A 12,783-nucleotide genomic window follows, 5' to 3' on the forward strand; every position below is an offset into this window, starting at 1 on the left:
AGTGGATGTTAAAAAAGTGAGCTATACTTCAGCATCTGAAGTCATAGCTCCAGAATCTTCTCTAAACCATCTAACTCATTCCTTATATCCAGTTCATCCAGCGAGCTTGGTGGTTGTAGCTCTAAAATATATCTGGAATCCAGGTTCCTTTCTTCACCTCTGTTCTTGCCACCCGGGCCAAGCCACCATTCTCCCTAACATTGGACTTCTGCAATAGCCTTCCAGTTGATTTTCTCACTTTTATTCTTTTTTATAATTGATCTTTTTTCACAGTAGCTGGGGTTCTATTTTCTGCATATAAATCTGATAATGTCACTGCCCTGCTTGAAAAACTCTAATAATTTCCAAATATACATAGAATGAAACAGAAACTCCTTACCATAATTTGGCCCCTGGACACCTCTCCACCTTCATCTTTTACTACTTTTCTCTCATATCCAGCTACAGTGAGCTTCGTTCAGTTTCAAGGACATGCCCAGTTCATTTGCACAGTAAGACCTTTGCACTCGTACTTCCCTCAGCCTAGAATGCTCTTAACTGTACATGTGTGTATTCAGGCCATCTCTTATGTCACTTTCTTATTGAACCCATTTGTGACCATGCAATCTAAATTACCCACACCTCCAAATCAATTTAGTTCCTTGAAACCAGGAACATTGTCTATCTGTTCAGTAGTGCATCCCTGATCCCTAAAAAGTGCTTGGTATACAGTAGGTCTCTATGAATATTAACCGAATGAATGTTTAATGAAGTAAAATGCACTGGGCATTTCTTCTAGTATTGCCTATGCTGTCATGGCTTGGTTCCCTTGGATGCAGACTCTGATATGGCATTTATACTATAGTTTGCTTGTTTAGGAGTACCCTTTGGATCAACACCCATGGAAGGGAAAGGAAGGAAGTAGGAATGAACAGAGGGAGAATTTGAGCTATAGTTCAGCAGTAGCCTCAGTTAACTGCACAGGGAAATCCGGAGCTAAAAAAGGTCCTTCAGAATTTTCCTGAGTTGGGCCAGAATGGCCAGGTTACCATTACCCCTTAATCCATCAGTTTTTGCATGTAGGATGCCCTAAGAAGGATCCTGACTGTGGACAAGATGGCTCTCCACAGTTGAGGTAATCTCTGAAGGGGCTAATAGCTGTATGCAAAGCTGCTTCGTCAAGGACAACGATTGCTATTTCATTGGAGTGCATCACAGTGTCTACCCCTTGTTGTCTTATTTCCAATTCTTCAAATGTGTTTTGGTTGCATTTTTTTTCAGGAATCTATAGCCCTCTCTTCCTGGAGGGAACTTAGAAAGGGAACGTTATTGGTAAAAATACAGCTTCCACAACTGCAGATGATCTCAGGGCTGCAACTGGTACTCATCATTTCCCTCCTCCACTGTCAATTCCAGTTTTCCTTCAACCTCAGGATCTAGGGTTCTTGGTTGCTTACCTGGGGACCCATTTCCTCTCCCCTCAGAGAGGACTTTCCTGATACCCAAATGTGTCCGCCATTGTGTATTCTTTCCAAACACTCTACTCCTTTTAAAATTGTGATGAAGTGTCTCAGTGGTTAGCTGAGGTCATGTGTGCCCTTTAGCAGGCAGAGTGAAATCACCTGAAAGTGTTTTCCCTCGCACGATGGCAGCAGGTGCAGCCTTGGAATTGAAAATCTAAATGTGTCATCGAAACAAATTAATGGTTGATGAATTTTTTATAGAAATGTCTTCAGGTGCTGAAAGAGAACTGCCCATGGCCCCTTTCCCAGCATAATAAGGCAGGAAGAAAATAGCCAAACTCTAAACGAGCACTCTCAAAATCTGCAAAGCTTAATTTGAGACTTTATTTAAACTCTGACCTTAAGGAAGGCAGAATACTTCAAAAAGGCTATCACTCACATGTTTCTAAATTCTTACAATTTTGCTACTCCTGGCCTCTAGTGACTTTTTGCTATTTGAAAATTATGACTTGTTTCGTTATGGAAAATTTCCCCATCTCTATTTGTGAATTATCCTGTTGCATTTCCTTTTTGGTTTATAGAGAGCTAGAACAAACTCTTTTCTTGTTTTCTGGGTGTCAGCATCATATAAGCCGTAGGAACAACCAGGGTTACTTAATCAGGAACTTTTTGCTGCTAGTAGCCGAAAGGAAAAGTGGGCCCATGGATAGACTGAGGCCCAACTTAAGGCAGATTGTACCACATCCTCAATCACACGTTCTTGTTTTGTATGAATACCATACATTTTATAAAGTTTCCAATGAGGACTTGCTTACACTGTGTTCCCTTCCCATCCTACCCCACTCCAGTCACTGGACACCAGCAGTCTGGATTTCAAAGTTCCTGGTCCATGTCTTTCCTTCCTCCTTTTTTATACTTACTCATACCCTCTTAGTGAATAAGAGTAATAATGACTTCAACTATTGAGTGCTTATTGTGTTTAGTTACTTTGCAGTGTCTTACATGTATTCATTCATTTAATCCTTACTGCAATTTGATGAGGTAGGTAGCAGTGATCTCCTCATTTTACAGATGAGTGAACTATGACATAGAGAGTTTATATAACTTACCTAAGACTATTGACTCATTCACCAAATATGTCCTGTGCACTTTCTAACTTCTAGGAGCAATTCTAGGTACTGGGGATATGATATCGAACAAAGCAGATGATAGTTCATGTCCTAATTTAGCTTAAGGTATACATCTGGAGTTAGACAATAAACTGAAAAATCAAATTTACTGTACGTTGGAGGAAAATAGTTGAGGGAAGGTATATCAAAGCCTTGGATGGAGGGTGTGGTTACAGTATTAAATTGGAGTAGGCTAGGTCTTATTGATAATTATACTTGAGCCAAACCTGCAGTAGTCAAGGGAAGGAACTATATAGATAAGTACAGTAAGAATTTTCCAGGTAGAGTGAACAAAAAGCACAAAGAAGCTCAGGTGGAATTTTGCTTAGTTTATTCAAGAAAGAGCAAGGGGGTCACTATAGTTAGCATGGAGAGAGTTAAATGGGGAGTAGTAGGAGATAAGGTCAGAGAGATAGCAGTGATATAAGAGGGACCTTAGTAGGCTATTGTAAAGATTTTAGCTTTTGCCTGCATGAGAAAATCATAGGAGGGATTTGAGCTGATGAGGGATATGATCTGATATACATTTTATGTTTTTTTAAAGTTTATTTATTTATTTTGAGAGCGGGAGAGAGAGAGCACACACAAGTGGGGGAGGAACAGAGAAGGAAAGGGAGAGAGAGAATCCTAAGCAGGTTCCATGCTGTCAGTGCAAAGCCCTACGTGGGACTCTGTCTCACAAACCATGAGATCATGACCTGGCCGAGATCATGACCTGAGCTGAGATCAAGAGTTGGACGCTTAACCGACTGAGCCACCCAGGTACCCCAATCTGTCCATTTTAATAGCAACCCAGGCTGCTTGTGTTGAGAACTGACTATGAGGGGTCAATGACAAAAGCTGGTAGGTCAGTTTGAGGCTAGCATAAATATTCTTGTAAGATATGATGGTAGCTTAGACCAGGGTGGTGATGGTATAGGTCTTGAGAAGTGGTTGAATTTTGGAGAGATTATTAAAATGGACTAGTGGGATTTGCTACTTAAAGGGATTGGGATATGAAAGAAAATAGGAATCAAACATGACATCAAAGTTTGTGGCCTCAGCGGCTGGAAATTTCCAACACCTGAAATGGAAGTGATGGTGGGATGAACAGATTTGAGAAGGAAGAGCCACAGTTTGGTTTTGGATGTGTTAGGTTTTAGAGGCCTATCAGGCAGTGAAGTGGGAGGTATTATGGAAGTGGTTGCATATATACATATGGAGTTCAGGGGAGGTCCACTGGGTAGAATTATAAATTTAGGAGGTATAAGTGATTCAATGGGAGGAGACTGCAGGAGGTCAGCAAGGATGAGTATATATAGAAAGAGAGGAGAAGAAAGTTCAGAACTGAGTCCTGGGGCATTTAAGCATATAGACATTGGGAAGAGGAAGGAGAGCCAAACAAGAAAGTAAGAAGGAGAAATCAGTGAGGAATGAGGAAAACCACAAGAGTGGGTTGCTCTGAAATCCAGGTAAAGAATGTATTTCAAGTTGGAGAGATATAATGGTAAATACTACTGATATTCAATAAGGTGGGGACTGACAATTTCCCATTGGTTTAGCAACATATGGATCATACTTGACCTGACAAGGGCAGTGTTGTGAATTGATGAGGGTAGAAGCTTGCCTGGAACAGATTGAATGGAATCCATACAGCTAGGAAGTAACATAGATTCACAGGTATTAACTCAGGCAGCCATATTCCAGAGCTCATGCTCTTAATCATTACCAGATGTATTTTTTTTTCAACAGATTATATTGTGCCTTTTCCTCATAAAGATTTCACTATGTCCATTGCCCTCAAAAAGGATGAGAGTCATTGTCTTAATGATTTACTAATGATGGAAATTTCAGGCACCATTAAAAGCCAGTGTGGCCCACAGCTAACATAATACTCAGTGGTGAAAACCAAATGCTTTTCCTGTAAGATCAGGAACAAGGATGCCCACTCACTTTTATTCAACATATTTTGGAAGTCCTCTCCACAGTAATTAGGCATGAAAAAGAAATAAAAGGCATCTAAATAAAAAATAATGACAGATGACATAATGCTATATATAGAAGACTCTATAAAGATTCCACCAAAAACTATTATAACAAATGAATACAGTAAAGTCTCAGGATACAAAATTAGCATACAGAAATCAATTGCATTTCTATATACTAATAATAAGCTGTCAGAAAGAAATTAAGAAAATAGTACCATTTTTTTTTTTGAAAATAGTACCATTTACAATTACATCAAAAGGAATAAAATACCCAGGAATAAATTAAATGAAAGAGGTGAAGGATTTTTACTCTGAAAATTATAAAGGATTGATTAAAAATATTGGAGACAACAGAAATAAATGGAAAGATATGTTGTGTTCGTGGATTGGAAGAATTAATATTTATTGTAAAAATGTCCATTCATACTATGCAGAGCAATCTATAGTTTAAATGCAATTCCCATCAAAATACCAATGGCATTTTTCATAGAACTACAATGAAGTTGTACAAAGTTATGATTTGTGGAGGCACACAACAGACCCTGAATAGCCAAAGCTATCTTGAGAAGGAAGAACAAAGTTTGGAGGTATCATTTTCCTTGATTTCAAATTATACTACAAAGCTGTATTAAAAAAGTATGGTGATGGCTAGAAAACAGATACATAAATGAATGGAGTGGAATAAGATACCTAGAAGTAAATCCACACACACATATATGGTCAATTAATCTGTGACAAAGAGGCAAGAATATACAATGAGGAAAAGAGACTTTTCAGTAAATAGTGTTGGGAAAAGTATACTGCTACATGCAAAAGAATGAAAATAGAATATCTTATATACAAAAATAAATTGAAAATTTAGATTAAAGTCTTGAGGGGCACCTGGGTGGCTCAGTTGGTTGGGCGTTGGACTTTAGCTTGGGTCATGATCTCACAGTTTGTGGGTTTGAGCCCCATGTCAGGCTCTGTGCTGACAGCTCGGAACCTGAAGCCTGCCTCGGATTTTGTGTCTCCCAATCTTTCTGCCCCTCCTCTGCTTGCACTCTCTGTCTCTGTCTCTGTCTCTCTCAAAAATAAATAAACATTAAACTGAAAATTGATTGAAGTCTTGAGTGTAAGATCTGAAACCATACCATAAATTCTATGTGGATTACAGTCTTGAATGTATGACCTGAGACCATAAAACACCTGGAAGAGAACATAAGCAGTAAGCTTATTATATTGGTCTTAGCAATAATTTCTTAGACCATTTTCCATAGGCAAGGACAACAAAAGCTAATATAAGCAAATGGGATTACATCAAACTAAAAAGATTTTGCACAGTGAAGGAAATAAAGAAAATGCAAAGGCAGCCTAGTCAATGGGGGAAGTGATTTGCAAATGATATATCTGATAAAAGGTTAGTATCCAAAATATATAAAAACATATACAACTTAATATCGAAAGAACCAACAACTCAATTAGAAAGTGGGTAAAGGCCTTAAATAGATATTTTTTAAAGAAGACCAGATGGACAGCAGATAGATGGAATGATGTTCAACATCACCAGTCATCAGGATAATGCAAATCAAAATCACAATGAGATCTCACCTTACACCTGTCAGAATGGCTAGTATCAAAAAGACAAGAAATAACAAGTGTTGGTGAAGATGTGAGGAGTAAAGGTAAGCTTTACACACTGCTAGTAGGAATGTAAATTTGTGCAGCTACCGTGGGCAACTGTATGGAGGTTCCTAAAAAAATTCAAAAGAGAATGTATGATCCATTGAATTCAGTTTTGGGTATTTATCTCAAGAAAACGCAAATACTAATTCAAAGTGATATATGTACCCCTATGTTTGTCGAAGGATAATTTATAATAGCCAATAGATGAAAGTAATGTTAGCATCATTCGATAGGTGCATGAATGAAGAAGATATGTTGTGTGTGTATGTGTGTGTGAGGTGGTATATATGTATACACCATGGAATATTACTCAGCTACAAAAAAGAATGAAATCTGGCCATTTGTGACAATGTAGATAAACCTCGGCTGTATTATGCTAAGTGAAGTAAGTCAGAGAAGGACAAGTATGGTATGATTTCACTTAATATGTAGAATCTGAAAATCAAAACAAATGAACAAAACAGAAACAGACTCATAGATACATGAAACATAATAATAAATATACAGTTGAGTCTTGCCAAATGTCACACTATCTGTTATGGTGAGTGCTTTCTTTCATATGATTTTATTCTATACATTATGTCTTCCAAAGTAATTTATAAATAGCTCTTGGCTAAGTGCCCAGACTTTTACTTCTTCATGTACTTAAGTGCTTAATAAATCCACTTTGCCAGCTAGAGGACAACACACCTTTGAACAGAGGTTGTACTCTCCAAAATACAGTTTGGGTGTATGTTATGTCTTGGTAATAGGCTTTTCCATAATGTGATACTCAGTTTTTTTTGTTTCGAATTTGAAGCATAACAAAAATTTTGTGATGTTTATATAAAGAACATATAGAAGTAGAATTTATGTTTCACAATTATATAGCTGATTTATGTAACATATTTTTAAATGTTTATTTTGAGAGAGAGAGAGAGGGAGAGAGAGTGTGAACAGGGGAGGGGCAGAGAGTGAGGGAGAGAGGATCCCAAGCAGGCTCCATGCCATCAGCACAGACCCGGACGCGGGGCTTGATCCCACAAATTGTGAGATCATGATCTGAGCCGAGGTCGAGTCGGATGCTTAACCAACTGAGCCATCCAGGTGCCCCGACTTATATATTTTATTTCATGGATTTTAGTCTTTTGAATGGTTACAAAATTGTGGGTTTTTTTCTTTTTTTAAAATTGTTTATTTTGAGAATAAGAGAGTGTGAGCAGGGGAGGGGCAGAGAGAGATGGAGAGAGAATCCCAAGCAGTGTCTGTGCTGTCAGTGCAGAGCCCACTGTGGGGCTTGATCTCACAAACTGTGAAATCATGACCTGAGCTGAAATCAAGAGTCATATGTTTAACCAACTGAGCTACCCAGGTACCCCCAAACTGTGTTTCTTTAGGTTGTTGGAATGTTACACTGCAATGGTCACAAGTTGAGTAGAGGTGGATATGTGCTTCTGAAGTTCTGACTCTTTGGTATGGTGTCTGAACATTATCTCAAGTAGTGCATGTTTTTCAATGTATCCAAATGCCATAGCCTGTCCTTGATTCCCAGTTTATGTCAATGCATGAAGTTTATTCATATACGTGTGCTCCAGCAGGTAATGGAGTGTCATTCTCAGCAGATGCCAATTAGAAATTCCTGGGCCAACTGGGCCCTAAAGGCATCCAATATTGCATAATATAAAATTGTAATCAGCTGGATGGATCAATCCCACGTTCCAGAGCCATGAATCTAGTTAGAAATGCCTTTTCGGTAGCAGATGGCCACTTCAGGAAAGGCAACGGAAAAACTCCTTCTGAGTTGTCCAGAGAGCAGTCCACAATCCTTCTGAAGAAGATGTTAATTATGTGATCCATAGAATCCCCCAGGAGATAATAATGACAGAAAAATTGATGTCTTTAAACTGGCATCTGTAAAATTATTGCTAATCAGTAGTGACTTTATGCATAACAGAAGAAACCATGAAAGAAAACTTCCTGCTCCCCAAATGTCTCCACTGTGGTTCATTTGATGCCTACATTGTTGTCAATTGTGAGTCATGACTTGGGTGGTTGGGTTATGGCTGCTTTTGAGAATTTCGCTTATTGTGTATATAGTCCTGGGAAGGGCAACACTTAGCAACATTATTCGTCATGGCTGCCTTTGCATGGAGGTTTTTGTTGCTGTTGTGTTTTATTTTTTTTTTAATGTCTGTTTATTTTGAGAGTGTGCAAGTAGGGTAGGGACAGGGAGAGAATCCCAAGCAGGCTCTGCACTGTCAGCATAGGGCACGAACTCAGATACTGTGAGATCATGACCTGAGTCGAAATCAAGACTCCAAGGCTCAACTGACTGAGCCACCCACGTGTCCTGCTGTTTTTGCTTTTAATTAGATGTGTATTTTGACAAACAGGTATAGGATATTTGAGGAAATGTGACACTGAATAGGGACTTTTTCTGGAATAAGAATAGGTCTTAGTGTTCATATTTCTTAGCCCTGACAGGACCTGCATGGAATAGTAGAAATAGCACTAGACTGTGAGTTGGAAAGCTGTGTTTTGAAGTTCCGTTTCTGCCACTAATGAGCATTATGACCTTCAGAAAATTCCTTTGTTCCTCTATGGTCATGTTTTCCTTTTTGAAAAATGAGTGAATTTAAACTAGGGATTCTCAAATTTGAAGGCATATAAGAACTATGCAAAGGAGTATGTTAAAAGTTCGTGTTTTTGGTCATCCTTCATTTCTTTATCCTTTGAGTCTGTAAGTTTGTTTGTTTGTTTGTTTATTTTTGAGTCTGTAAGTTCAGATGAGGCCAAGGAATCTTGGTATTAAGAAGTAACTCAAAGGGTCTATATAGCTTAAAGATCATTATAATTTTTCAGTGTTTATCGAGAGAGAAAGAGGGAGATGGAGAGAGAGAGAGAGAGAGAGCGAGCGAGCACTCGCGTGTATGAGCAGGGAAGGCTCAGATAGAGAGGGAGAGAGAGAATCCCAAGCAAGCTCTGTGCTGTCAGCATGGAGGAGCCAGATTTGGGGTCAGTATCATGAACTGTGAGATCATGACCTGAACTGAAATCAAGAGTTGGATGCTTAACCAACTGAGCCACTCAGGTGGCCCTAAAAGTCATTATTTTAGAAACTAGATTAGGTGATTTATAAGGGCTTTTCCAGCTCTGAAAATTCTTTGTGGTGACTTTGCTTCTGTTTGGTAACCATTTTTATGCCTTCATTTTCCCTTCTCTCTTCCACTTTCTTTGTTCGTATTCTTTCCCTGTCCTCCCCCCTTTCCCCCTTGCCCCACCCTCTCATCCACAAGGTATTATTTGGCTCCAGCTGGGATGAAATTATTCAGTGAACACCGACTCTGAAAGTACTTATTACATAGGATCTCTTTTGGCATGTGGTGAGAGACAGGGACAGCTAAGCCACATTCCCTGTTCCTGGGTGGAGAAATACTGTATTTATCTCCTAATCGTGAATGACATGTGGGATGCATGTTTTGAGAGAGCTATAAACTGTGTGCAGTGGGGTGGGTCACCGAGGAGCAGAGGACAGAGGTTGAGGGACTTCTGATGGGTGTTCATGAAATGCTCCTGGTTTTACATCTTCTCACTTGTGATCTATTGAGCACCACTAGTACTTGGAAGGGCTGATGGAACACAGGTAGTGAGGAATGCTATTCATATCTATGGTGGCCATTCAAACCCATTGTAGACCCATTTGTTCTCAAGCTGGCTATACATTAGAATCCCCTCTGTGCTATAATGATAACACCACCTTGAGATGCTGTAGAGTAATTAAATTCAAGTCTCTGAGAATGGGATGTTGGCATCGGCTTCTTTTAAAACATACCAAGTGATTGTAATGTGGAACCAAAGTTGGGAACCCGTGCTGTAGGAAGTTACTTGTGGAAGTGAGATAAATAAGACTTAAATAACTGTCTTCTAGCACATTGCTAAGCTGCTGACCAGTACTGTTCTGGTAAAGTAGGCCTAAGAGTTTGTTTTTGGTGTTCTCTCTCTCCCTCTCTTCTGAACTGTGGGTTATAACTTCACTTACAAAGCATGGGCCTATAATGCCAACTTCCATCTATACACCTAGACTCTCTTGCCTGCGTGTCCTTTTACCTATGCTCAGTTCTGTTTCTGCCAGTGGTATACAATACTCAATTTTAGGGTTTGCACAATAATTTATTTGAGTTGGAGGCTTTGAGGCCACTTACTGATGTTGTCTCAAGTTTAGCTTTTGCGTGTCCTGTAAATTCCAGCAACAAAAACTAAATTTGTTGAGTTAATATGGCTGTGGCCAGTGAGCGTGATTGTGGGAGTTTCTGTTTGCAGGAACCCCAGGCGTGGGGTCACAGCACTCTCAACCAGTGCCAAGCCAGTGGTAAAGCCTGATGTAGACCCTCTGGACTAGAACCCCTGCAATCTGGAGCTCTTAGCTCTAGCCAGGAAAAAGCAAGGTTGGTGCTTTTTCCTGGGGGGGGTGGACTCTGTGGCCCTCTGTGAGTTCTGGCACTGGTTGTGAATTATTAAGTCTCAGCATAATGTGGGAACACTTGTTGAACATCACAATGGCCAGATTGGGGTTTCAGTATCCACTTGGAATGGGCTATTAAAAAAAAGTACCTTGACAGCACCAAAAATGTGGTGGCTTATGAGAGTAAAGGAATCAACTTCATGGTCTCCCACCCCACTGCTTGGGAGGCAGCTGCAGACTGGATGAGAGGACTACCGAGTGCCATGACAGAAGGTGGTGTGGTGTTGTAGGAGCCTCAGAGAGTCTATGAATGAAACAGAAGCTTTGTTTCAAGTGTGTAAATATAAAGCTATGAGCTGTTACATCCTTCTGAAGCAAGCACCTGGAAGAACAGCCAGCTTGGAAGTTTTATCCAATCATGTAGCTGTGGAATGTTATTACTATTTAAGGTTATTCTCCCCTCCCCTGGAGTGTTGTGTGTGTATGTGTGTGTTTTTCATCAAGGGCTAAATTCCTCCCCTCTCTTGAACCTGAGAGAAGTATCTGAGAAAAGCTGTTGCCAGTTGTAATTAACTTTTGAAGGTCAAATTAAATGTTGTTTCTAAGTTAAAGAAGAAACACACATAATGAACAAAAACAAAACAAAACAAAAACCCTCAAATATGTGAAGTGAGAATTTTCTCTGATTTAGCTTGAGTCTCAACTCATTTTCTTCTAACACTCCTTTCTAGTTACCCACAGAGGAGAACATTGTGGTCTATATTGATTGGTATCCTTTTATATGTTGTTAGTGAGCATGCCCTTTTATATCTTGTCTTTGGAAACAACAGAATCTCTGGCATGCTCAGTTTCTTTGCTGGCTCCCAGCAGTGAAGTGGTCAGAAGATTGCTCCTTCCTTTCTGGTAAAGATTGTGTAAACAATTTGCATTACACAATTAGCTTTTGAGTCCATTCTTTCATTTGATCCTTACAGCAAATCTGTGCAGTAGTCCTAGCCTGAGGTGTTAGCATTTTTTTAAAGACCAGAGATTGAGGTGCAGAAGGAAAGTCACTTGCCCCACATTTTTGTAGTCGGAACTCAGAATCTATTTTTTGCATAGCACATATCATTCACATTGTTTGCTTATTTGGTTGATCATCCTCTGTGTTCACTGCCACTAGAATGCAAACTAAATATTAATAGGGGTCTTACCTGTCCTGTTCATGTCTATATCCCCAGAGATGAGATCAGTGCACAGCATATACTGAATACTTTGTTGAATCTTGAAGACTTGGTCTTCTGGTTACAAGTCCTGTGGTCTTTTTCATTCTCTATGGCTGCTCTTCTTTTGCCAAAGTTCAAAGAGATAGATGGAAAAATGCACAAATGATCATGCAGCTAGTAATTAGTGGAGCCAGCACCAGAACCCGGGTTGCTTACTTCTCAGTAGATTTGTGTTACTTTAGTTTATTTTTGGACACTGACAGACCCAATGCTATGCTGTGTTTTTTTAAAAGATCCTTGAGTGTGGATCTGCATACTCTAAGGCCACTGGCAGAGTCTATCTTCTGCAGAGTTCTGGAGTGGGAAAAGTTTGTCTTCTTCACCTACACATCTACCTCCCTTTCTGCCTGAAGCTCAGCTACTCTGTATTCTCTGGGTACTTAGTGCCCCCACCCTGGGTCTCACCCTAGCCTGCACCGCAGTGTTCAAGATCTTTCTAGATCCCTTCTCTCAAATTTTTCTCTGTCCTTTGACCCACTGTTAGTGCAAATGTCAGTTGCTAGCTAGATGGAGTCAACTTACCTCTTTGAGTCTCAATTTTCTTACCAAATAACAAGAGTAATAATATTTCCTTCTAATGCCATTTGTGTGATATGAACATATATATATATAAAGCATCAATGTGTATGTTACAAAGCATTTTACAAATTATGTTTTGTTATTAGTTTTTTCTAGGCATTTGCCTAATATAGTGAACAACAAGTTCCTTTAGGACCCTAAGGTTTTTTTGTAATGGTTGAGTTACCTTTTCTGGGTTACCTAGTTAAATTTTAACAAGGATATTCAATACCTCTCACCTAAAAGAGTAATGCCTCTGATGGGAATTTTAAGAAT

General features: G+C 39.4%; 1 pseudogene; it reads left to right on the forward strand.

The window, feature by feature from the left end:
- The first annotated feature begins 1,624 nt into the window (after window positions 1–1,624).
- On the forward strand, window positions 1,625–10,998 carry LOC131502132 (large ribosomal subunit protein uL18m-like; annotated as a pseudogene).
- Window positions 10,999–12,783: the final 1,785 nt, after the last annotated feature.

This window comes from Neofelis nebulosa, chromosome X (genome assembly GCF_028018385.1).
Source record: "Neofelis nebulosa isolate mNeoNeb1 chromosome X, mNeoNeb1.pri, whole genome shotgun sequence".
Taxonomy (NCBI): domain Eukaryota; kingdom Metazoa; phylum Chordata; class Mammalia; order Carnivora; family Felidae; genus Neofelis; species Neofelis nebulosa.